General features: G+C 51.6%; 1 long non-coding RNA gene across 1 annotated transcript in view; it reads left to right on the plus strand.

Annotated features, from left to right (window-relative positions):
• The first annotated feature begins 3,336 nt into the window (after positions 1-3,336).
• Positions 3,337-26,680, plus strand: part of LOC144488984 (uncharacterized) — a 31,418-nt gene continuing 8,074 nt past the window's right edge. The window contains exons 1-2 of the long non-coding RNA XR_013496808.1: positions 3,337-3,462; positions 20,704-20,786. This is a non-coding gene — a long non-coding RNA (uncharacterized LOC144488984). The remainder of the gene's footprint in view (positions 3,463-20,703; positions 20,787-26,680) is intronic.

Genomic DNA, 26,680 nt, shown 5'->3' on the forward strand with positions numbered 1-26,680 from the left:
GCTGTAGGAGCTCATTCGCATATTCCTCCATCGTTTCGCCAGACTGCCGTCGTCGAGTGGCTAGGAGGTAACGAGCGTGTATCTCATTGGATGGTTTGATATAGCGCTTCTTCAGAAGCTCGAGGGCCCTAGGGTAAGTGGTGGCCGCACGGATCGCGAGGTAGACAGTGTCGCTTACCCTCGCATGGAGGACCCGGAGTCTGTCATCATCTGTGGTGACCGCTGCGGAGGCTGCCAGGTAGTCTTCGAAACACTTCAGCCAGTGGTCGAAGGTGTTAGAAGCGCCCACCACACGTGGATCTAGTGTAAGGTGTTCCGGCTTCAGAATTTGCTCCATACTCTCTCTCTTTTTTTTTTCTCGACGAGAGTTTAACGACAGTAAATAAAATTGATGCGCTATTCAGACACGAGGCTTGAAGCTCAGTAAATGAAAGGCTTTTATTTACTGTTAACGAAGCTACCAGAACTTATATACACTATCCCAGACTGAAGGGGTCCCGGCCAGAGCAGGGACTCTTATACCTCTCCCAGGAGGCGGAGCCCGACTGGGATGTACCACAACACTACAGTACAAAGGTGTAACAACCCCACCCTAACCCCAACAGCAACAATAGCACAATCCAACAGTAACATATGTACATCCTTGTAGTACTGGCCAGCCCCTGGCTCAGTACTATCCAGTGGGAACCAACGATGGTTCACCACACTCTCCCTCTCTCTATCCCTGTCCCTGTCTCTCTCTCCCTCTCTCTCCCTCTATCTGTCTCTCTCTCCCTCTATCTGTCTCTCTCCCTGTCTCTCTCTTCCTCTGTCTGTCTCTCTCACCCTCTATCTGTCTCTCTCTCCCTCTCTCTGTCTGCCTCCCCGTCTCTCTCTCCCTCTCTCTGTCTGCCTCCTTGTCTCTCTCTCCCCCTATCTGTCCCTGTCCCTGTCTCTCTCTCCCTCTCTCTGTCTGCCTTCCTGTCTCTCTCTCCTTCTATCTGTCCCTGTCTCTCTCTCCCTCTCTCTGTCCCTGTCCTTGTCTCTCTCTCCCTCTCCCTCCCTCTATCTGTCTCTCTCTCCCTTGATCTGTGTCTCTCTCCCTCTATCTATCTCTCTCTCCCTGTCTCTCTCTCCCTCTATCTGTCCCTGTCTGTCTCTCCCTCTATCTGTCTCTCTCCCTGTCTCTCTCTCCCTCTATCTATCTCTCTCCCCTATCTCTCTCCCTGTCTCTCTCTCCCTCTATCTGTCCCTGTCCCTGTCTCTCTCTCCCTCTATCTGTCTCTCTCTCCCTGTCTCTCTCTCCCTCTATCTGTCTCTCTCCCTGTCTCTCTCTCCCTCTATCTGTCTCTCTCTCCCTGTCTCTCTCTCCCTGTCTCTCTCTCCCTGTCTCTCTCTCCCTGTCTCTCTCTCCCTCTATCTCTCTCCCTCTATCTCTCTCCCTCTATCTCTCTCCCTCTATCTCTCTCCCTCTATCTGTCTCTCTCTCCCTCTCTCTGTCTCTCTCTCCCCCTATCTGTCTCTCTCTCTCCCTGTCTCTCTCTCCCTCTCCCTGTCTCTCTCTCCCTCTATCTGTCTCTCTCTCCTGTCTCTCTCTCCCTCTATCTGTCTGTCTCCCTATCTCTCTCTCCCTCTCCCTGTCTCTCTCTCCCTCTCCCTGTCTCTCTCTCCCTCTATCTGTCTCTCTCTCCTGTCTCTCTCTCCCTCTATCTGTCTGTCTCCCTATCTCTCTCTCCCTCTCCCTGTCTCTCTCTCCCTCTCCCTGTCTCTCTCTCCCTCTATCTGTCTCTCTCTCCTGTCTCTCTCTCCCTCTATCTGTCTGTCTCCCTATCTCTCTCTCCCTCTCCCTGTCTCTCTCTCCCTCTCCCTGTCTCTCTCTCCCTCTATCTGTCTCTCTCAATCTCTACCTGTCTTACATTCTATTCCATACTCTCTCTTGCATCCGTCACTTTCCCCTCTCTCTGTCTTACTGTCTCTCCCTCCATCTCCCTTTCTCTATGTGACCAAAAACATTGACGAAGGAAGAGCGGTGGATGTGGTCTATATGGACTTCAGCAAGGCGTTCGATAAGGTCCCCCATGCAAGACTTCTTGAGAAAGTGAGAGGGCATGGGATCCAAGGGGCTGTTGCCTTGTGGATCCAGAACTGGCTTGCCTGCAGAAGGCAGAGAGTGGCTGTGGAGGGGTCTTTCTCTGCATGGAGGTCAGTGGCCAGTGGAGTGCCCCAGGGATCTGTTCTGGGACCCTTGCTGTTTGTCATTTTCATAAATGACCTGGATGAGGAAGTGGAGGGATGGGTTGGTAAGTTTGCTGACGACACCAAGGTAGGTGGTGTTGTGGATAGTTTGGAGGGATGTCAGAAGTTGCAGCGAGACATAGATAGAATGCAAGACTGGGCGGAGAAGTGGCAGATGGACTTCAACCCGGATAAGTGTGTAGTGGGATGAAGCAGCAGTATAATATGAAGGGTACCATTCTTAGCAGTGTAGAGGATCAGAAGGACCTTGGGGTCCGGGTCCATAGGACTCTTAAATCGGCCTCGCAGGTGGAGGATGCGGTCAAGAAGGCGTACGGCGTACTAGCCTTCATTAATCGAGGGATTGAGTTTAGGAGTCGGGAGATAATGCTGCAGCTTTATAGGACCCTGGTTAGACCCCACTTGGAGGACTGCGCGCAGTTCTGGTCACCTCATTACAGGAAAGATGTTGAAGCCATTGAAAGGGTGCAGAGGAGATTTACAAGGATGTTGCCTGGATTGGGGGGCATGCCTTATGAGGATAGGTTGAGGGAGCTTGGTCTCTTCTCCCTGGAGAGACGAAGGATGAGAGGTGACCTGATAGAGGTTTACAAGATGTTGAGAGGTCTGGATAGGGTAGACTCTCAGAGGCTATTTCCAAGGGCTGAAATGGTTGCTACGAGAGGACACAGGTTTAAGGTGCTGGGGGGTAGGTACAGAGGAGATGTCAGGGGTAAGTTTTTCACTCAGAGGGTGGTGGGTGAGTGGAATCGGCTGACGTCGGTGGTGGTGGAGGCAAACTCGTTGGGGTCTTTTAAGAGACTTCTGGATGAGTACATGGGATTTAATGGGATTGAGGGCTATAGATAGGCCTAGAGGTGGGGATGTGATCAGCGCAACTTGTGGGCCGAAGGGCCTGTTTGTGCTGTGGCTTTCTATGTTCTATGTTCTATCTCTCTCTCTCTACATCATTTGACTTTCCTATCCCACTCCCCCTCTCCTTCGTGTTGTTGAGATTCTATGACTGTTTAAAGTTCACTGCAAAGTTTGGTTAAAGTTTCAGCCAGTTTTCTATTGGTGAGTTTCCTCACCACCCCCTTCTTGCTGTGTATGAGCTGGTTCTATCTGGAATGCAGAGTGTATGCTGCCTCAGAACAATGTCTCCCATGCTGCGTTCGCTGTTTGGAGCAGGGGCGAAGGGCCGTGCAGCAGCGATCAGCCACAGGGAAGTGCGGACTTTCACCACGGGTAAATCAGCATTGAGAGGAATAAACCAGAGTCCAAACAACAGCGAATCCTGTAAAACACTGACCAGGAAAGGGATCGGAGAATGGGACATGGAGCCGGACTGTTTCTCACACAGGCTCCATTGCTACAACTTGGATTATTCGTGCTATCGGGAGAGAGTGAGGCAGTAGGAGTAGTTTGGGGATTGATACAGGGCTATGGGGAGGGGGCGGGGAAGTGGGATTAGTTTGGGGATTGATACAGGGCTGTGGGGAGAGAGTGGGGCAGTGGGATTAGTTTGGGATTGATATAGGGCTATGGGGAGAGAGCGGGGCAGTGGGATTAGTTTGGGGATTGATACAGGGCTATGGGGAGAGAGTGGGGCAGTGGGATTAGTTTGGGGATTGATACAGGGCTATAGGAGAGAGCGGGACAGTGGGATTAGTTTGGGGATTGATACAGGGCTATGGGGAGAGAGCGGGGCAGTGGGATTAGTTTGGGGATTGATACAGGGCTATGGGGAGGGGGCGGGGCAGTGGGTTTAGTTTGGGGATTGATACAGGGCTATGGGGAGAGAGTGGGGCAGTGGGATTAGTTTGGGGATTGATACAGGACTATGGGGAGAGAGCGGGGCAGTGGGATTAGTTTGGGGATTGATACAGGGGTATGGGGAGGGGGCGGGGCAGTGGGTTTAGTTTGGGGATTGATACAGGGCTATGGGGAGAGAGCGGGGCAGTGGGATTAGTTTGGGGATTGATACAGGGCTATGGGGAGAGAGCGGGGCAGTGGGATTAGTTTGGGGATTGATACAGGGCGATGGGGAGAGAGCGGGGCAGTGGGATTAGTTTGGGGATTGATACAGGGCTATGGGGAGAGAGCGGGGCAGTGGGATTAGTTTGGGGATTGATACAGGGCTATGGGGAGAGAGTGGGACAGTGAGATTAGTTTGGTGATTGATACAGGGCTATGGGGAGAGAGTGGGGCAGTGGGATTAGTTTGGGGATTGATACAGGGCTATGGGGAGAGAGCGGGGCAGTGGGATTAGTTTGGGATTGATACAGGGCTATGGGGAGAGAGCGGGGCAGTGGGATTAGTTTGGGGATTGATACAGGGCTATGGGGAGAGAGTGGGACAGTGGGATTAGTTTGGGATTGATACAGGGCTATGGGGAGAGAGCTGGACACTGGGATTAGTTTGGGGATTGATACAGGGCTATGGGGAGAGAGCGGGGCAGTGGGATTAGTTTGGGGATTGATACAGGGCTATGGGGAGAGAGCGGGGCAATAGGAGTAGGTTGGGGATTGATACAGGGCAATTGGGAGAGAGCGGGGCAGTGGGATTAGTTTGGGATTGATACAGGGCTATGGGGAGCGAGCGGGACACTGGGATTAGCTTGGGGATTGATACAGGGCTATGGGGAGAGAGCGGGGCAGTGGGATTAGTTTGGGGATTGATACAGGGCTATGGGGAGAGAGCGGGGCAGTGGGATTAGTTTGGGGATTGATACAGGGCTATGGGGAGACAGCGGGGCAGTGGGATTAGTTTGGGGATTGATACAGGGCTATGGGGAGAGAGCGGGGCAGTGGGATTAGTTTGGGATTGATACAGGGCTATGGGGAGAGAGCGGGACACTGGGATTAGTTTGGGGATTGATACAGGGCTATGGGGAGAGAGCGGGGCAGTGGGATTAGTTTGGGGATTGATACAGGGCTATGGGGGGAGAGCGGGGCAGTGGGATTAGTTTGGGGATTGATACAGGGCTATGGGGAGAGAGCGGGTCAGTGGGATTAGTTTGGGGATTGATACAGGGCAATTGGGAGAGAGCGGGGCAGTGGGATTAGTTTGGGGATTGATACAGGGCTATGGGGAGAGAGCGGGGCAATAGGAGTAGGTTGGGGATTGATACAGGGCAATTGGGAGAGAGCGGGGCAGTGGGATTAGTTTGGGATTGATACAGGGCTATGGGGAGCGAGCGGGACACTGGGATTAGCTTGGGGATTGATACAGGGCTATGGGGAGAGAGCGGGGCAGTGGGATTAGTTTGGGGATTGATACAGGGCTATGGGGAGAGAGCGGGGCAGTGGGATTAGTTTGGGGATTGATACAGGGCTATGGGGAGACAGCGGGGCAGTGGGATTAGTTTGGGGATTGATACAGGGCAATTGGGAGAGAGCGGGGCAGTGGGATTAGTTTGGGATTGATACAGGGCTATGGGGAGAGAGCGGGACACTGGGATTAGTTTGGGGATTGATACAGGGCTATGGGGAGAGAGCGGGGCAGTGGGATTAGTTTGGGGATTGATACAGGGCTATGGGGGGAGAGCGGGGCAGTGGGATTAGTTTGGGGATTGATACAGGGCTATGGGGAGAGAGCGGGGCAGTGGGATTAGTTTGGGGATTGATACAGGGCAATTGGGAGAGAGCGGGGCAGTGGGATTAGTTTGGGATTGATACAGGGCTATGGGGAGAGAGCGGGACACTGGGATTAGTTTGGGGATTGATACAGGGCGATGGGGAGAGAGCGGGGCAGTGGGATTAGTTTGGGGATTGATACAGGGCTATGGGGAGAGAGCGGGGCAGTGGGATTAGTTTGGTGATTGATACAGGGCTATAGGGAGAGAGCGGGGCAGTGGGATTAGTTTGGGATTGATATAGGGCTATGGGGAGAGAGCGGGGCAGTGGGATTAGTTTGGGGATTGATACAGGGCAATGGGGAGAGAGCAGGGCAGTGGGATTAGTTTGGGGATTGATACAGGGCTATGGACAGAGAGCGGGGCAGTGGGATTAGTTTGGGGATTGATACAGGGCTATGGGGAGAGAGCGGGGCAGTGGGATTAGTTTGGGGAATGAAACAGGGCTATGGGGAGAGAGCGGGGCAGTGGGATTAGTTTGGGGATTGATACAGGGCTATGGGGAGAGAGCGGGGCAGTGGGATTAGTTTGGGATTGATACAGGGCTATGGAGAGAGAGTGGGACAGTGGGATTAGTTTGGGGATTGATACAGGGCTATGGGGAGAGAGCGGGGCAGTGGGATTAGTTTGGGATTGATACAGGGCTACGCGGAAAGAGCGAGACAGTGGGATTAGTTTGGGGATTGATACAGGGATATGGGGAGAGTTCGGGGGAGTAGGATTAGTTTGGGATAGATACAGGGCTATGGGGAGAGAGTGGGCATTGGGGTTAGTTTGGGATTGATACAGGGCTATGGGGAGAGAGCGGGGCAGTGGCTTTAGTTTGGGATTGATTCAGGGCTATAGGGAGAGAGGAGGGCTTTGGGATTAGTTTGGGATTGATATAGGGCTATGGGGAGAGAGTGGGGCATTGGGATTTGTTTGGGATTGATACAGGTCTATGGGGAGAGGGCGGGGCAGTGGGATTAGCTTGGGGATTGATACAGGGCTATGGGGAGAGAGCGGGGCAGTGGGATTAGTTTGGGGATTGATACAGGGCTATGGGGAGAGAGCGGGGCAGTGGGATTAGTTTGGGGATTGATACAGGGCTATGGGGAGACAGCGGGGCAGTGGGATTAGTTTGGGGATTGATACAGGGCAATTGGGAGAGAGCGGGGCAGTGGGATTAGTTTGGGATTGATACAGGGCTATGGGGAGAGAGCGGGACACTGGGATTAGTTTGGGGATTGATACAGGGCTATGGGGAGAGAGCGGGGCAGTGGGATTAGTTTGGGGATTGATACAGGGCTATGGGGGGAGAGCGGGGCAGTGGGATTAGTTTGGGGATTGATACAGGGCTATGGGGAGAGAGCGGGGCAGTGGGATTAGTTTGGGGATTGATACAGGGCAATTGGGAGAGAGCGGGGCAGTGGGATTAGTTTGGGATTGATACAAGGCAATGGAGGAAGCAGGGAATTGGGATTAGGTTGGGGATTGATACAGGGCTATGGGGAGAGAGCGGGGCAGTGGGATTAGTTTGGGGATTGATACAGGGCTATGGGGAGACAGTGGGGCAGTGGGATTAGTTTGGGGATTGATACGGGGCTATGGGGAGACAAGGGGGCAGTAGGATTAGTTTGGGGATTGATACAGGGCTATGGGGAGAGAGCAGGGCAGTGGGATTAGTTTTGGCATTGATACATGGCTATGGGGAGAGAGCGGGGCAGTGGGATTAGTTTGGGGATTGGTACAGGGCTATGGGGAGACCAGGGCAGTGGGATTAGTTTGGGATTGATACAGGGCTATGGGGAGAGAGCGGGGCAGTGGGATTAGTTTGGGGATTGATGCAAGCTATGGGGAGAGCAGGGCAGTAAAATTAGTTTGGGATTGATACAGGGCTATGGGGAGAGTTCGGGGGAGTAGGATTAGTTTGGGATTGATACAGGGCTATGGGGAGAGTTCGGGGGAGTAGGATTAGTTTGGGATTGATACAGGGCTATGGGGAGAGTTCGGGGGAGTAGGATTAGTTTGGGATTGATACAGGGCTATGGGGAGAGTTCGGGGGAGTAGGATTAGTTTGGGATAGATACAGGGCAATGGGGAGAGAGTAGGGCTTTGGGATTAGTTTGGGATTGATATAGGGCTATGGGGAGAGAGTGGGGCATTGGGATTTGTTTGGGATTGATACAGGTCTATGGGGAGATCGCGGGGCAGTGGGATTAGTTTTGGGATTGATACAGGGCTATGGGGAGAGAGCGGGGCAGTGGGATTAGTTTGGGGATTGATACAGGGCTATGGGGAGAGTTCGGGGGAGTAGGATTAGTTTGGGATTGATACAAGGCAATGGAGGAAGCAGGGAATTGGGATTAGTTTGGGGATTGATACAGGGCTATGGGGAGAGAGCGGGGCAGTGAGATTAGTTTGTGGTTGATACAGGGCTATGGGGAGAGAGCGGGGCAGTGGGATTAGTTTGGGGATTGATACAGGGCTATGGGGAGACAAGGGGGCAGTGGGATTAGTTTGGGATTGATACAGGGCTATGGGGAGACAGCGGGGCAGTGGGATTAGTTTGGGGATTGATACAGGGCTATGGGGGGAGAATGGGGCAATGGGATTAGTTTGGGATTGATACAGGGCTATGGGGAGAGAGCGGGGCAGTGGGATTAGTTTGGGATTGATACAGAGCTATGGGGAGAGAGCGGGGCAGTGGGTTTAGTTTGGGATTGATACAGGGCTATGGGGAGAGAGCGGGGCAGTGGGATTAGTTTGGGGATTGATACAGGGCTATGGGGAGAGTTCGGGGGAGTAGGATTAGTTTGGGATAGATACAGGGCTATGGGGAGAGAGTGGGCATTGGGATTAGTTTGGGGATTGATACAGGGCTATGGGGAGAACGCGGGGCACTGAGATTAGTTTGGGGATTGATACAGGGCTATGGGGAGAGAGCAGGGCAGTGGGATTAGTTTGGGGGTTGATACAGGGCTATGGGGAGAGAGTGGGGCAGTGGGTTTAGTTTGGGATTGATTCAGGGCTATGGGGAGACAGCGGGGCAGTGGGATTAGTTTGGGATTGATACAGGGCTATGGGGGGAGAATGGGGCAATGGGATTAGTTTGGGATTGATACAAGGCAATGGAGGAAGCAGGGAATTGGGATTAGTTTGGGGATTGATACAGGGCTATGGGGAGAGAGCGGGGCAGTGAGATTAGTTTGTGGTTGATACAGGGCTATGGGGAGAGAGCGGGGCAGTGGGATTAGTTTGGGGATTGATACAGGGCTATGGGGAGACAAGGGGGCAGTGGGATTAGTTTGGGATTGATACAGGGCTATGGGGAGACAGCGGGGCAGTGGGATTAGTTTGGGGATTGATACAGGGCTATGGGGAGACAAGGGGGCAGTGGGATTAGTTTGGGGATTGATACAGGGGTATGGGGCGAGAGCGGGGCAGTGGGATTAGTTTTGGCATTGATACACGGCTATGGGGAGAGAGCGGGGTAGTGGGATTAGTTTGGGGATTGATACAGGGCTATGGGGAGAGACCAGGGCAGTGGGATTAGTTTGGGGATTGATACAGGGCTATGGGGAGAGAGCGGTGCAGTGGGATTAGTTTGGGCATTGATGCAAGGCTATTGGGAGAGCAGGGCAGTAAGATTAGTTTGGGATTGATACCGGGCTATGGAGGGAGAGCGGGGCAGTGGGATTAGTTTGGGATTGATGCAGGGCTATGGTGAGAGCGGGGCAGTGGGATTAGTTTGTGGATTGATACAGGGCTATGGGGAGAGAGCGGGGCAGTGGGATTAATTTGGGATTGATACAGGGCTCTGGGGAGAGAGCGGGGCAGTGGGATTAATTTGGGGAATGATACAGCGCTATGGGGAGAGTACGGCAGTGGGATTAGTTTGGGGATTGATACAGGGCTATGGGGAGAGAGCGGTGCAGTGGGATTAGTTTGGGGATTGATGCAAGGCTATTGGGAGAGCAGGGCAGTAAGATTAGTTTGGGATTGATACCGGGCTATGGAGGGAGAGCGGGGCAGTGGGATTAGTTTGGGATTGATGCAGGGCTATGGTGAGAGCGGGGCAGTGGGATTAGTTTGGGGATTGATACAGGGCTATGGAGAGAGAGCGGGGCAGTGGGATTAGTTTGGGTATTGATACATGGGCATGGGGAGACCAGGGCAGTGGGATTAGTTTGGGGATTGATACAGGGCTATGGGGAGAGAGCGGGGCAGTGGGATTAGTTTGGGATTGATACAGGGCTATGGGGAGAGAGCGGGGCAGTGGGATTAGTTTGGGGATTGATACAGGGCAATGGGGAGAGAGCAGGGCAGTGGGATTAGTTTGGGGATTGATACAGGGCTATGGACAGAGAGCGGGGCAGTGGGATTAGTTTGGGGATTGATACAGGGCTATGGGGAGAGAGCGGGGCAGTGGGATTAGTTTGGGGAATGAAACAGGGCTATGGGGAGAGAGCGGGGCAGTGGGATTAGTTTGGGGATTGATACAGGGCTATGGGGAGAGAGCGGGGCAGTGGGATTAGTTTGGGATTGATACAGGGCTATGGAGAGAGAGCGGGGCAGTGGGATTAGTTTGGGATTGATACAGGGCTATGGAGAGAGAGTGGGACAGTGGGATTAGTTTGGGGATTGATACAGGGCTATGGGGAGAGAGCGGGGCAGTGGGATTAGTTTGGGATTGATACAGGGCTACGCGGAAAGAGCGAGACAGTGGGATTAGTTTGGGGATTGATACAGGGATATGGGGAGAGTTCGGGGGAGTAGGATTAGTTTGGGATAGATACAGGGCCATGGGGAGAGAGTGGGCATTGGGGTTAGTTTGGGATTGATACAGGGCTATGGGGAGAGAGCGGGGCAGTGGCTTTAGTTTGGGATTGATTCAGGGCTATAGGGAGAGAGGAGGGCTTTGGGATTAGTTTGGGATTGATATAGGGCTATGGGGAGAGAGTGGGGCATTGGGATTTGTTTGGGATTGATACAGGTCTATGGGGAGAGGGCGGGGCAGTGGGATTAGTTTTGGGATTGATACAGGGCTATGGGGAGAGAGCGGGGCAGTGGGATTAGTTTGGGGATTGATACAGGGCTATGGGGGGAGAATGGGGCAATGGGATTAGTTTGGGATTGATACAGGGCTATGGGGAGACAGCGGGGCAGTGGGATTAGTTTGGGGATTGATACAGGGCTATGGGGGGAGAATGGGGCAATGGGATTGGTTTGGGGATTGATACAGGGCTATGGGGAGACAGCGGGGCAGTGGGATTAGTTTGGGATTGATACAGGGCTGTGGGGGGAGAATGGGGCAATGGGATTAGTTTGGGATTGATACAAGGCAATGGAGGAAGCAGGGAATTGGGATTAGGTTGGGGATTGATACAGGGCTATGGGGAGAGAGCGGGGCAGTGGGATTAGTTTGGGGATTGATACAGGGCTATGGGGAGACAGTGGGGCAGTGGGATTAGTTTGAGGATTGATACGGGGCTATGGGGAGACAAGGGGGCAGTAGGATTAGTTTGGGGATTGATACAGGGCTATGGGGAGAGAGCAGGGCAGTGGGATTAGTTTTGGCATTGATACATGGCTATGGGGAGAGAGCGGGGCAGTGGGATTAGTTTGGGGATTGGTACAGGGCTATGGGGAGACCAGGGCAGTGGGATTAGTTTGGGATTGATACAGGGCTATGGGGAGAGAGCGGGGCAGTGGGATTAGTTTGGGGATTGATGCAAGCTATGGGGAGAGCAGGGCAGTAAAATTAGTTTGGGATTGATACAGGGCTATGGGGAGAGTTCGGGGGAGTAGGATTAGTTTGGGATTGATACAGGGCTATGGGGAGAGTTCGGGGGAGTAGGATTAGTTTGGGATTGATACAGGGCTATGGGGAGAGTTCGGGGGAGTAGGATTAGTTTGGGATTGATACAGGGCTATGGGGAGAGTTCGGGGGAGTAGGATTAGTTTGGGATAGATACAGGGCAATGGGGAGAGAGTAGGGCTTTGGGATTAGTTTGGGATTGATATAGGGCTATGGGGAGAGAGTGGGGCATTGGGATTTGTTTGGGATTGATACAGGTCTATGGGGAGAGCGCGGGGCAGTGGGATTAGTTTTGGGATTGATACAGGGCTATGGGGAGAGAGCGGGGCAGTGGGATTAGTTTGGGGATTGATACAGGGCTATGGGGAGAGTTCGGGGGAGTAGGATTAGTTTGGGATTGATACAAGGCAATGGAGGAAGCAGGGAATTGGGATTAGTTTGGGGATTGATACAGGGCTATGGGGAGAGAGCGGGGCAGTGAGATTAGTTTGTGGTTGATACAGGGCTATGGGGAGAGAGCGGGGCAGTGGGATTAGTTTGGGGATTGATACAGGGCTATGGGGAGACAAGGGGGCAGTGGGATTAGTTTGGGATTGATACAGGGCTATGGGGAGACAGCGGGGCAGTGGGATTAGTTTGGGGATTGATACAGGGCTATGGGGGGAGAATGGGGCAATGGGATTAGTTTGGGATTGATACAGGGCTATGGGGAGAGAGCGGGGCAGTGGGATTAGTTTGGGATTGATACAGAGCTATGGGGAGAGAGCGGGGCAGTGGGTTTAGTTTGGGATTGATACAGGGCTATGGGGAGAGAGCGGGGCAGTGGGATTAGTTTGGGGATTGATACAGGGCTATGGGGAGAGTTCGGGGGAGTAGGATTAGTTTGGGATAGATACAGGGCTATGGGGAGAGAGTGGGCATTGGGATTAGTTTGGGGATTGATACAGGGCTATGGGGAGAACGCGGGGCACTGAGATTAGTTTGGGGATTGATACAGGGCTATGGGGAGAGAGCAGGGCAGTGGGATTAGTTTGGGGGTTGATACAGGGCTATGGGGAGAGAGTGGGGCAGTGGGTTTAGTTTGGGATTGATTCAGGGCTATGGGGAGACAGCGGGGCAGTGGGATTAGTTTGGGATTGATACAGGGCTATGGGGGGAGAATGGGGCAATGGGATTAGTTTGGGATTGATACAAGGCAATGGAGGAAGCAGGGAATTGGGATTAGTTTGGGGATTGATACAGGGCTATGGGGAGAGAGCGGGGCAGTGAGATTAGTTTGTGGTTGATACAGGGCTATGGGGAGAGAGCGGGGCAGTGGGATTAGTTTGGGGATTGATACAGGGCTATGGGGAGACAAGGGGGCAGTGGGATTAGTTTGGGATTGATACAGGGCTATGGGGAGACAGCGGGGCAGTGGGATTAGTTTGGGGATTGATACAGGGCTATGGGGAGACAAGGGGGCAGTGGGATTAGTTTGGGGATTGATACAGGGGTATGGGGCGAGAGCGGGGCAGTGGGATTAGTTTTGGCATTGATACACGGCTATGGGGAGAGAGCGGGGTAGTGGGATTAGTTTGGGGATTGATACAGGGCTATGGGGAGAGAGCGGGGCAGTGGGATTAGTTTGGGGATTGATACAGGGCTATGGGGAGAGAGCGGGGCAGTGGGATTAGTTTGAGGATTGATACAGGGGTATGGGGAGACCAGGGCAGTGGGATTAGTTTGGGGATTGATACAGGGCTATGGGGAGAGAGCGGTGCAGTGGGATTAGTTTGGGCATTGATGCAAGGCTATTGGGAGAGCAGGGCAGTAAGATTAGTTTGGGATTGATACCGGGCTATGGAGGGAGAGCGGGGCAGTGGGATTAGTTTGGGATTGATGCAGGGCTATGGTGAGAGCGGGGCAGTGGGATTAGTTTGTGGATTGATACAGGGCTATGGGGAGAGAGCGGGGCAGTGGGATTAATTTGGGATTGATACAGGGCTCTGGGGAGAGAGCGGGGCAGTGGGATTAATTTGGGGAATGATACAGCGCTATGGGGAGAGTACGGCAGTGGGATTAGTTTGGGGATTGATACAGGGCTATGGGGAGAGAGCGGTGCAGTGGGATTAGTTTGGGGATTGATGCAAGGCTATTGGGAGAGCAGGGCAGTAAGATTAGTTTGGGATTGATACCGGGCTATGGAGGGAGAGCGGGGCAGTGGGATTAGTTTGGGATTGATGCAGGGCTATGGTGAGAGCGGGGCAGTGGGATTAGTTTGGGGATTGATACAGGGCTATGGAGAGAGAGCGGGGCAGTGGGATTAGTTTGGGTATTGATACATGGGCATGGGGAGACCAGGGCAGTGGGATTAGTTTGGGGATTGATACAGGGCTATGGGGAGAGAGCGGGGCAGTGGGATTAGTTTGGGATTGATACAGGGCTATGGGGAGAGAGCGGGGCAGTGGGATTAGTTTGGGGATTGATACAGGGCAATGGGGAGAGAGCAGGGCAGTGGGATTAGTTTGGGGATTGATACAGGGCTATGGACAGAGAGCGGGGCAGTGGGATTAGTTTGGGGATTGATACAGGGCTATGGGGAGAGAGCGGGGCAGTGGGATTAGTTTGGGGAATGAAACAGGGCTATGGGGAGAGAGCGGGGCAGTGGGATTAGTTTGGGGATTGATACAGGGCTATGGGGAGAGAGCGGGGCAGTGGGATTAGTTTGGGATTGATACAGGGCTATGGAGAGAGAGCGGGGCAGTGGGATTAGTTTGGGATTGATACAGGGCTATGGAGAGAGAGTGGGACAGTGGGATTAGTTTGGGGATTGATACAGGGCTATGGGGAGAGAGCGGGGCAGTGGGATTAGTTTGGGATTGATACAGGGCTACGCGGAAAGAGCGAGACAGTGGGATTAGTTTGGGGATTGATACAGGGATATGGGGAGAGTTCGGGGGAGTAGGATTAGTTTGGGATAGATACAGGGCTATGGGGAGAGAGTGGGCATTGGGGTTAGTTTGGGATTGATACAGGGCTATGGGGAGAGAGCGGGGCAGTGGCTTTAGTTTGGGATTGATTCAGGGCTATAGGGAGAGAGGAGGGCTTTGGGATTAGTTTGGGATTGATATAGGGCTATGGGGAGAGAGTGGGGCATTGGGATTTGTTTGGGATTGATACAGGTCTATGGGGAGTGGGCGGGGCAGTGGGATTAGTTTTGGGATTGATACAGGGCTATGGGGAGAGAGCGGGGCAGTGGGATTAGTTTGGGGATTGATACAGGGCTATGGGGGGAGAATGGGGCAATGGGATTAGTTTGGGATTGATACAGGGCTATGGGGAGACAGCGGGGCAGTGGGATTAGTTTGGGGATTGATACAGGGCTATGGGGGGAGAATGGGGCAATGGGATTGGTTTGGGGATTGATACAGGGCTATGGGGAGACAGCGGGGCAGTGGGATTAGTTTGGGATTGATACAGGGCTGTGGGGGGAGAATGGGGCAATGGGATTAGTTTGGGATTGATACAAGGCAATGGAGGAAGCAGGGAATTGGGATTAGGTTGGGGATTGATACAGGGCTATGGGGAGAGAGCGGGGCAGTGGGATTAGTTTGGGGATTGATACAGGGCTATGGGGAGACAGTGGGGCAGTGGGATTAGTTTGAGGATTGATACGGGGCTATGGGGAGACAAGGGGGCAGTAGGATTAGTTTGGGGATTGATACAGGGCTATGGGGAGAGAGCAGGGCAGTGGGATTAGTTTTGGCATTGATACATGGCTATGGGGAGAGAGCGGGGCAGTGGGATTAGTTTGGGGATTGGTACAGGGCTATGGGGAGACCAGGGCAGTGGGATTAGTTTGGGATTGATACAGGGCTATGGGGAGAGAGCGGGGCAGTGGGATTAGTTTGGGGATTGATGCAAGCTATGGGGAGAGCAGGGCAGTAAAATTAGTTTGGGATTGATACAGGGCTATGGGGAGAGTTCGGGGGAGTAGGATTAGTTTGGGATTGATACAGGGCTATGGGGAGAGTTCGGGGGAGTAGGATTAGTTTGGGATTGATACAGGGCTATGGGGAGAGTTCGGGGGAGTAGGATTAGTTTGGGATTGATACAGGGCTATGGGGAGAGTTCGGGGGAGTAGGATTAGTTTGGGATAGATACAGGGCAATGGGGAGAGAGTAGGGCTTTGGGATTAGTTTGGGATTGATATAGGGCTATGGGGAGAGAGTGGGGCATTGGGATTTGTTTGGGATTGATACAGGTCTATGGGGAGAGCGCGGGGCAGTGGGATTAGTTTTGGGATTGATACAGGGCTATGGGGAGAGAGCGGGGCAGTGGGATTAGTTTGGGGATTGATACAGGGCTATGGGGAGAGTTCGGGGGAGTAGGATTAGTTTGGGATTGATACAAGGCAATGGAGGAAGCAGGGAATTGGGATTAGTTTGGGGATTGATACAGGGCTATGGGGAGAGAGCGGGGCAGTGAGATTAGTTTGTGGTTGATACAGGGCTATGGGGAGAGAGCAGGGCAGTGGGATTAGTTTGGGGATTGATACAGGGCTATGGGGAGACAAGGGGGCAGTGGGATTAGTTTGGGGATTGGTACAGGGCTATGGGGAGACAGCGGGGCAGTGGGATTAGTTTGGGGATTGATACAGGGCTATGGGGGGAGAATGGGGCAATGGGATTAGTTTGGGATTGATACAGGGCTATGGGGAGAGAGCGGGGCAGTGGGATTAGTTTGGGATTGATACAGAGCTATGGGGAGAGAGCGGGGCAGTGGGTTTAGTTTGGGATTGATACAGGGCTATGGGGAGAGAGCGGGGCAGTGGGATTAGTTTGGGGATTGATACAGGGCTATGGGGAGAGTTCGGGGGAGTAGGATTAGTTTGGGATAGATACAGGGCTATGGGGAGAGAGTGGGCATTGGGATTAGTTTGGGGATTGATACAGGGCTATGGGGAGAACGCGGGGCACTGAGATTAGTTTGGGGATTGATACAGGGCTATGGGGAGAGAGCAGGGCAGTGGGATTAGTTTGGGGGTTGATACAGGGCTATGGGGAGAGAGTGGGGCAGTGGGTTTAGTTTGGGATTGATTCAGGGCTATGGGGAGACAGCGGGGCAGTGGGATTAGTTTGGGATTGATACAGGGCTATGGGGGGAGAATGGGGCAATGGGATTAGTTTGGGATTGATACAAGGCAATGGAGGAAGCAGGGAATTGGGATTAGTTTGGGGATTGATACAGGGCTATGGGGAGAGAGCGGGGCAGTGAGATTAGTTTGTGGTTGATACAGGGCTATGGGGAGAGAGCGGGGCAGTGGGATTAGTTTGGGGATTGATACAGGGCTATGGGGAGACAAGGGGGCAGTGGGATTAGTTTGGGATTGATACAGGGCTATGGGGAGACAGCGGGGCAGTGGGATTAGTTTGGGGATTGATACAGGGCTATGGGGAGACAAGGGGGCAGTGGGATTAGTTTGGGGATTGATACAGGGGTATGGGGCGAGAGCGGGGCAGTGGGATTAGTTTTGGCATTGATACACGGCTATGGGGAGAGAGCGGGGTAGTGGGATTAGTTTGGGGATTGATACAGGGCTATGGGGAGAGAGCGGGGCAGTGGGATTAGTTTGGGGATTGATACAGGGCTATGGGGAGAGAGCGGGGCAGTGGGATTAGTTTGGGGATTGATACAGGGGTATGGGGAGACCAGGGCAGTGGGATTAGTTTGGGGATTGATACAGGGCTATGGGGAGAGAGCGGTGCAGTGGGATTAGTTTGGGCATTGATGCAAGGCTATTGGGAGAGCAGGGCAGTAAGATTAGTTTGGGATTGATACCGGGCTATGGAGGGAGAGCGGGGCAGTGGGATTAGTTTGGGATTGATGCAGGGCTATGGTGAGAGCGGGGCAGTGGGATTAGTTTGTGGATTGATACAGGGCTATGGGGAGAGAGCGGGGCAGTGGGATTAATTTGGGATTGATACAGGGCTCTGGGGAGAGAGCGGGGCAGTGGGATTAATTTGGGGAATGATACAGCGCTATGGGGAGAGTACGGCAGTGGGATTAGTTTGGGGATTGATACAGGGCTATGGGGAGAGAGCGGTGCAGTGGGATTAGTTTGGGGATTGATGCAAGGCTATTGGGAGAGCAGGGCAGTAAGATTAGTTTGGGATTGATACCGGGCTATGGAGGGAGAGCGGGGCAGTGGGATTAGTTTGGGATTGATGCAGGGCTATGGTGAGAGCGGGGCAGTGGGATTAGTTTGGGGATTGATACAGGGCTATGGAGAGAGAGCGGGGCAGTCGGATTAGTTTGGGTATTGATACATGGGCATGGGGAGACCAGGGCAGTGGGATTAGTTTGGGGATTGATACAGGGCTATGGGGAGAGAGCGGGGCAGTGGAATAGTTTGTGGATTGATACAGGGCTATGGGGAGAGAGCGGGGCAGTGGGATTAATTTGGGATTGATACAGGGCTCTGGGGAGAGAGCGGGGCAGTGGTATTAGTTTGGGTATTGATACATGGGTATGGGGAGACCAGGGCAGTGGGATTAGTTTGGGGATTGATACAGGGCTATGGGGAGAGAGCGGGGCAGTGGGATTAGTTTGGGGATTGATGCAAGGCTATGGGGAGAGCAGGGCAGTAAGATTAGTTTGGGATTGATACAGGGCTATGGGGAGGGAGCGGGGCAGTGGAATAGTTTGTGGATTGATACAGGGCTATGGGGAGAGAGCGGGGCAGTGGGATTAATTTGGGATTGATACAGGGCTCTGGGGAGAGAGCGGGGCAGTGGGATTAATTTGGGGAATGATACAGCGCTATGGGGAGAGTACGGCAGTGGGATTAGTTTGGGGATTGATACAGGGCTATGGGGAGAGAGAGCGGGGCAGTGGGATTATTAAACATTTTGAATGATGGGTTGAATGGGCTGATGTTTAAATCATTGTGAATGTTTTCCTAGTTTGGTGCTCCAGGGGACTGAATTAACTTTCCCCTTTCCCGTCTCGTGACCAAATTGTTTGGAATCTGTGATAAAAACAGAGAATTCTGGAAACACTTAGCAGATTTATCGAACATAGAACATAGAACATTACAGCGCAGTACAGGCCCTTCGGCCCTCGATGTTGCGCCGACCAGTGGAACCAATCTAAAGCCCCTCTAATCTACACTATTCCAATATCATCCATATGTGTGGGTTAGGTTGATTGGCCAGGTTAAAAATTGCCCCTTAGAATACTAACATGCGTAGGTTAGAGGGATTAGCGGCTAAATATGTGGGGGTAGGGCCTGGGTGGGATTGTGGTCGGTGCAGACTCGATGGGCCGAATGGCCTCCTTCTGCACTGTAGGATTTCTATGATATGACAATATGTTTATCCAATAACCATTTGAAAGCTCTTAATGTTGGCGAGTCCACTACTGCTACAGGCAGGGCATTCCACGCCCTTACTACTCTCTGAGTAAAGAACCTACCTCTAACATCTGTCCTATATCTCTTACCCCTCAATTTAAAGCTATGTCCCCTCGTGCTAGCCAACACCATCCGAGGAAAAAGGCTCTCACTGTCCACCCTATCTAATCCTCTGATCATCTTGTATGCCTCTATTAAGTCACCTCTTAACCTTCTTCTCTCTAACGAAAACAACCTCAAGCCCCTCAGCCTTTCCTCATACGATTTTCCCACCATACCAGGCAACATCCTGGTAAATCTCCTCTGCACCCTTTCCAACACTTCCACATCTTTCCTATAATACGGCGACCAGAACTGTACGCAATACTCCAAATGCGGCCGCACCAGAGTTTTGTACAGTTGCAGCATGACCTCCTGGCTCCGAAACCAATCCCTCTCCCAATAAAAGCTAACACACCGTACGCCTTCTTAACAACCCTATCAACCTGGGTGCCAACTTTCAGGGATCTATGCACATGGACACCCAGATCCCTCTGTTCATCCACACTACCAAGTATCTTACCATTAGCCCAGTACTCTGTATTCCTGTTACTCCTTCCAAAGTGAATCACCTCATACTTTTCCGCATTAAACTCCATTTGCCACCTCTCAGCCCAGCTCTGCAGCTTATCTATGTCCCTCTGTAACCTGCCACTTCCCTCCGCACTGTCTACAACTCCACCGACTTTAGTGTCATCCGCAAATTTACGAATCCATCCTTCCACGCCCTCATCCAGGTCATTAATTAAAATGACAAACAGCAGTGGCCCCAAAACAGATCCCTGCGGTACACCAGCCTCTGGGCCAGGAGAAACTGGGTTAACGTTTTGTGTCCAATAGAACTGTTTGTCAGAGCTGTTTTCTGAGTGAATTTCTGATTAATGTTGGATTATTGATAACTCTCGGGTAACTGTCTGTATAAACTGTCGTGTCTGCAATCGCTGTACTGCAGAATATTTTATTTTATTTGTTCATGGGGAATGGTGTCACTGGCTGTGATGTTGAGATGCCAGCGTTAGACTGGGGAAAGCACTGTTCCTGTCACTGGCTGGCCAGCATTTATTGCCCATTGCTAATTGTCCAAGGGCAGTTGAGAGTCACCCACATTGCTGTGGGTCTGGTGTCACATGTAGGCCAGACCGGGTAAGGACGGCAGATTTCCTTCCCTAAAGGACATCAGTGACCCAGATGGGTTTTTCCAACATGGTTTCATGGTCATCAGTAGATTCTTAATTCAAGATTTTTATTGAATTCAATTTTCACCATCTGCCATGGTGGGATTCGAACCCGGGTCCCCAGAGCATTACCCTGGGTCTCTGGATTACTAGCCCAGTGACAGTTCCATTATGCCACTGCCCGCTCATCTCTCACTCTCTTAATTATCACAGTAAGAAGTCTCACAACACCAGGTTAAAGTCCAACTGGTTTATTTGATAGCGCGAGCTTTTGGGGCGCCGCTCCTTCATCAGGTGAGTCACTCACAGAGCAGCGCTCCAAAAGCTCGCGATTCCAAATACACCTAACCTGGTGTTGCGAGTCTTCTTACTGTACCCATCCCAGTCCAACACCAGCATCAACACATCTTAATTATCACACTAACTGAAGCTTCCTCTATCACAGGTGCAAGAGCCACCTTCCCAGCATCGTCTGAGAGAGATTTACCCAAGATACCTCACTGTGACTTCGAACCAGAGAAATATAAGGTCAGACACAGAGACCCACAGAGACAGACTGACACAGATAGAGACAGAGATAGAGACAGAGACCCACAGAGACAGACTGACAGAAATACAGAGATAGAGATAGAGCTAGAGACAGACGGACAGAGATAGAGACAGAGACCCACAGAGATAGACTGACACAGATAGAGACAGAGATAGAGATAGAGTTAGAGACAGACAGACAGAGACCCACACAGACAGAGGTAGGGACTGACAGACAGCGATGGAGAGAGAGAGAGACACAGCTGTAGATACAGATGAAATAACTCCTCAGAGGTCGGTGTCCCTTCACCAGATTCCCTTTATTTACAAATTCAGTTCCACTCCTCAGGGCGCTTCAGGGACACAGTCCGAATATGGACGGCCAGTCGCTCTGACACTCCTCTCTGTGTACACAGGCGAGACGCCGTGATTGGGCAGGCAACCGTTACCTCAATCAGGGAGCTCATACTCCAAGAGGCCAACCTCACGAGCCTCGCTGAGGTCATTACACTCCCTCCCCCACCCCCTCCCGGACGCCCCCTCCCCCCCCCCCCCCGTCCAAGGAACCTCAGCGGTTCGTCCGGTTCGTCCAACTCAGAGTCCGATGTGGACCGGGTCCATGGAACAGTTCTAGACTCTTACACCCTCAGCGCCGGAGCTCCGGTTCACTCCTTTCCTTGGGCAGCAGAGGAGTAGACGCAGCTTTGTCGGCAGTGTCCATTTCAGACTCTGAGGCCCTAACTGGTGATGGAGAGTCGGGGCTGGGGACTCTGGGCCGCCTCTCCTCGGCTCTCGGCCCTCTGGGCTGAATCAGCTCCGGGACAACCTGGGATTCTGTGGCCCGCACCTGGTCCAGATGTTTTTCTGGGTGGCCTCACCCACGTGACTTCTGTACCAGCCCCCGACCGTGAGGCAACTGCTCCTGGTGGGCACGCGGGAACCTTGGTGTAACTCTTTACCCAAACCTTTTCACCGGCCTCCACTGTCTTTGTCGTGGTCTTTGCGTTGGGTTCTTGTTGCTTTCCCACCCCCTTTTTAAAGTCTGGGCCGCTCTCTCCGCGAGGCCATTCGACGATGGATGGGACGGTGCCGTCCTGATATCTCGAATCCCGTTCCACTTCAATAACCCAGTGAACTCCCAGCTGCCAAAAGATGTCCCATCGTCAGAGACCAGCACCTCCCGGAACCCATGTGTCCAAAAGGAGGTGCAAAGTTTCCCTATTGTTATTACTGTGTTTCCCGGATTTGGGCAGGAATTCACTCAAGTGACCATTTGCTGACTGGAAAATGTATCCCCAATCCAGGTGGATTTTTCTCAGCCAGTTTCGCCCCATTAGGCTCGGGTCCTCCGCCTCTGTTACCGTGAATGGTAACCAAACCAGTTACCTTGCGTAACAGACAGGAACAAAGGTTGTTCCCACAACTCCCAGAGGTTTCCCTGTATAAGTTCTCAGTCTTGCCAAAGTCTTGATTAAAGTTAAGGGTTAGAGTCCAGTGCAAATTTACTGAACACTGATTCTCCGACCACCGATACGGTCGCACCTATATCACCTTCTATTAATACTGGATGTCCATTTAATCTTACGGTTATCTTTAATTGGGTCCGATTTGGACATGGCTATACTGTTTAATTGCTCTCTGTCAGATGTGGGTGGACCTTCCAGGGTGTGTTCTCTCTTGGACACCGGCCTACATGTCATTTTCCTAAATCTAGGTCTTAACATACAAACATAGAAGATAGGAGCAGGAGGAGGCCTTTCGGCCCTTCGAGCCTGCTCCACCATTCATCACCATCATGGCTGATCATCCAACTCAACAGCCTAATCCTGCTTTCTCCCCATAACCTTTGATCCCATTCATCCCAAGTGTCATTTCCAGCCACCTCTTGAATACGTTCAATGTTGTGGCATCAACTACTTCCTGTGGGAATGAATTCCACAGCTCACCACTCTTTGGGTGAAGAAAGGTCTTGAAGGTTTACTTTGCTGCTCCGACTCCGCACACCGGCAACCGTTACAATGCCTTCCGGGCGGGATTCTGAAGGGACTGTTGACTGTTTGGTCAAAGCTGGGCTTTGCTTTGGGACTGTCCTGCAGGCAGACATGGGTTTGCTTGTATTCAGATGCTTCCTGAGGGTGGCTAAATGATTGTCTGCACTCAAATGGTGGTCCCCAAACTCAGTCAAACTGGCTTGAGCCTCCACATCCATCAGGAAACCTGGCAACTCTTATGCCCCACTTGCAGCATTTTCCAATGATAAGGCCTGCTGTAACACCTGTTTGAAGTCCAGTTGGACTGCAGCTAACAGCGGTTTCTGGATAGTTATATTATTTATCCCGCATACTAAATGGTCTCTAAACATCTCATTAAGTGTCAACTCAAATTTACATGCTTTTGTCAGCCATCTCAACCTTGCGAGGAAACCCATAACAGACTCCTCCATCTCCCAGAGTACCGAGTAAAACCAGTTCCTTCTCAGGGTCAAGATGTCTTAGGATTATAATATTCCCTCACTAGGTCTGCCGATTCATGGACAGTTTTGGTATCTGGTGCCTCCGGGAAGGTTAAACTGTGAATAATGGCAAATGCCAACAGTCCACAAGCGGTCATAAAGACTGACCCTTTGCTTTTCATCTGCCACAATGACATGAGCCCTAAAAAAGTGACATATGCATTCCCCATACAGGGCCCAGTCCCCCACAGCAGGGTCAACAGAGTTCAGTGTCCCAAACAGAGGCTTGATGCCTGAAACTGGCTTCCCCCCCAATGTGTCACAGCTGTTAGCAAGCAAGTTCCTCAGCGTCATTATTTTCCCTCATCGCCACTGAAATAACTCCTCAGAGACCAGTGTCCCTTCACCAGATTCCCTTTATTTACAAACTCCAGCCCACTCGGGATATTGAAGCCCTGGTCAAGAAGAAGAAAGAGGCACATGACATGCACAGGCAGCTGGGATCAAGTGAATCCCTTGAAGAGTATCGGGGATGTAGGAGTAGAGTTAAGAGAGAAATCAGGAGGGCAAAAAGGGGACAGGAGATTGTTTTGGCAGATAAGGCAAAGGAGAATCCAAAGAGCTTCTACAAATACATAAAGGGCAAAAGAGTAACAAGGGAGAGATTAGGGCCTCTTAAGAATCAACAAGGTCATCTATGTGCTTATCCACAAGAGATGGGTGAGACCCTAAATGAATATTTCTCATCAGTATTTATTGTTGAGAAAAGCATGGATGTTAGGGAACTTGGGGAAATAAATAGTGATGTCTTGAGGAGTGTACATATTACAGAGAAGGAGGTGCTGGAAGTCTTAAAGCGCATCAAGGTAGATAAATCCCCGGGACCTGATGAGGTATATCCCAGGACATTGTGGGAGGCTAGGGAGGAAATTGCAGGTCCCCGAGCTGAGATATTTTAATCATTGAAAGTCACGGGTGAGGTGCCTGAAGATTAGCAAATGTTGTGCCTTTGTTTAAAAAGGGCTGCAGGGAAAAGCCTGGGAACTACAGGCCAGTGAGCCTCACATCTGTGGTGGGTAAATTGTTGGAAGGTATTTTGAGACACAGAATCTACAGGCATTTGGAGAGGCAAGGACTGATTAGGGACAGTCAGCATGGCTTTGTGAGTGGAAAATCATGTCTCACAAATTTGATTGAGTTTTTTGAAGGGGTAACCAAGAAGGTAGATGAGGGCAGTGCAGTTGATGTTGTCTACATGGACTTTGGCATGGCCTTTGACAAGGTACCGCATGGTAGGTTGTTGCATAAAGTTAAATCTCACGGGATCCAGGGTGAGGTATCTAAATGGATACAAAATTGGCTTCTTGACAGAAGCCAGAGGGTGGTTGTAGAGAGTTGTTTTTCAAACTGGAGGCCTGTGACCAGCGGTGTGCCTCAGGGATCAGTGCTGGGCCCACTTGTCAGTTATTTGTCATTTATATTAATGATTTGGATGAGAATATAGGAGGCATGGTTAGTAAGTTTGCAGATGACACCAAGATTGGTGGCATAGTGGACAGTGAAGAAAGTTATCTCCAATTGCAATGGGATCTTGATCAATTGGGCCAGCGGGCTGACGAATGGCAGATGGAGTTTAATTTAGACAAATGCGAGGTGATGCATTTTGGTAGATCGAACCAGGGCAGGACTTACTCAGTTAATGGTAGGACGTTGGGGAGAGTTACAGAACAAAGAGATCGAGGGGTACATGTTCATAGCTCCTTGAAAGTGGAGTCACAGGTGGACAGAGTGGTGAAGAAGGCATTCGGCATGCTTGGTTTCATCGGTCAGAACATTGAATACAGGAGTTGGGACGTCTTGTTGAAGTTGTACAAGACATTGGTAAGGCCACACTTGGAATACTGTGTGCAATTCTGGTCACCCTATGATAGAAAGGATATTATTAAACTAGAAAGAGTGCAGAAAAGATTTACTAGGATGCTACCGGGACTTGATGGTTTGAGTTATAAGGAGAGGCTGAATAGACTGGGACTTTTTTCTCTGGAGCGTAGGAGGCTGAGGGGTGACCTTATAGAGGTCTATAAAATAATGAGGGGCACAGATCAGCTAGATAGTCAATATCTTTTCCCAAAGGTAGGGGAGTCTAAAACTAGAGGGCATAGGTTTAAGGTGAGAGGGGAGAGATACAAAAGTGTCCAGAGGGGCAATTTTTTCACACACAGGATGGTGAGTGTCTGGAACAAGCTGCCAGAGGCAGGAGTAGAGGCGGGTACAATTTTATCCTTTAAAAAGCATTTAGACAGTTACATGGGTACGATGGGTGTAGAGGGATATGGGCCAAATGCAGGCAATTGGGATTAGCTTAGGGTTTTTTTTTAAATGGGCAGCATGGACAGGTTGGGCTGAAGGGCCTGTTTCCATGCCGTAAACCTCTATGACTCTACTGCTTCAGGGACACAGTCCGAATCCGGACGGTCAGTGGACCTGACACTCCTGTAGTTATATACAGGTGAGGCTCCCTGATTGGACAGGCAACTCAATCAGGGAGCTCATACTCCAAGAATCCAACCTCAAAGACCTCATTAAAGCCATTACAACAGATAGACAAACAGAGATAGCGATGGATACAGACAGACAGAGATAGATACAGACAGAGAGACAGAGATAGATACAGACAGACAGAGACAGAGATAGATACAGACAGAGAGACAGACAGACAGAAATAGAGGCACAGGCTCATAAAAAACAGAAAGACTTTTAATTCCAGACTTTTATTGAATTTGTGTTGCACTGGATGATTTCAATTAGTGTGGAGGGGTGGGGGGTGAGGGGTGGGGGGGGTGGAGGGGTGGGGGAGGGGGTGGGGGGTGGAGGGGTGGGGGAGGGGGAGGGGGGGAGGGGGGGAGGGGGGAGGGGGGGAGGGGGGAGGGGGGAGGGGGTGAGGGGTGGGGGGGTGGGGGAGGGGGTGGGGGTGAGGGGTGGGGGGTTGGTGGGTGGTGGGTGGTGGGTGGGGAGTACCAGAGCAGTAGATTAGCCAGTGAAATGACCGAGGAGTTAGAGACTAAGGCCAGTACGGCCAAGAGGAAGAACAGACAGGAGAGGTTACTGAACACAATGGGTCTTGCAGTCTAAAGTATACTTGTTTTAATGCAAGGAGTATAACAGTAAAGGCAGATGAACTTAGAGCTCGGATTCGCACATGTAACTATGATGTTGTAGCTATTCCAGAGACTTGGTTGAGAAAGAAACAAGACTGGTAGCTAAACGTTCCAGGGTTTAGATGTTTCGGACGTGATAGAGGGATGTAAAAGGGGTGGGAGAGTTGTATAACTAATTCGGCAGAATATTACAGCTGTATTGATGGAGGTCAGCTTGGAGACCTCATCCAGCGAGGCCATATGGGTAAAGCTCAGTGATAGGAAGGATGGAGTTGTACTACAGG

The sequence above is a fragment of the Mustelus asterias genome, unplaced genomic scaffold (assembly GCF_964213995.1).
Source record: "Mustelus asterias unplaced genomic scaffold, sMusAst1.hap1.1 HAP1_SCAFFOLD_1901, whole genome shotgun sequence".
Lineage (NCBI taxonomy): Eukaryota > Metazoa > Chordata > Chondrichthyes > Carcharhiniformes > Triakidae > Mustelus > Mustelus asterias.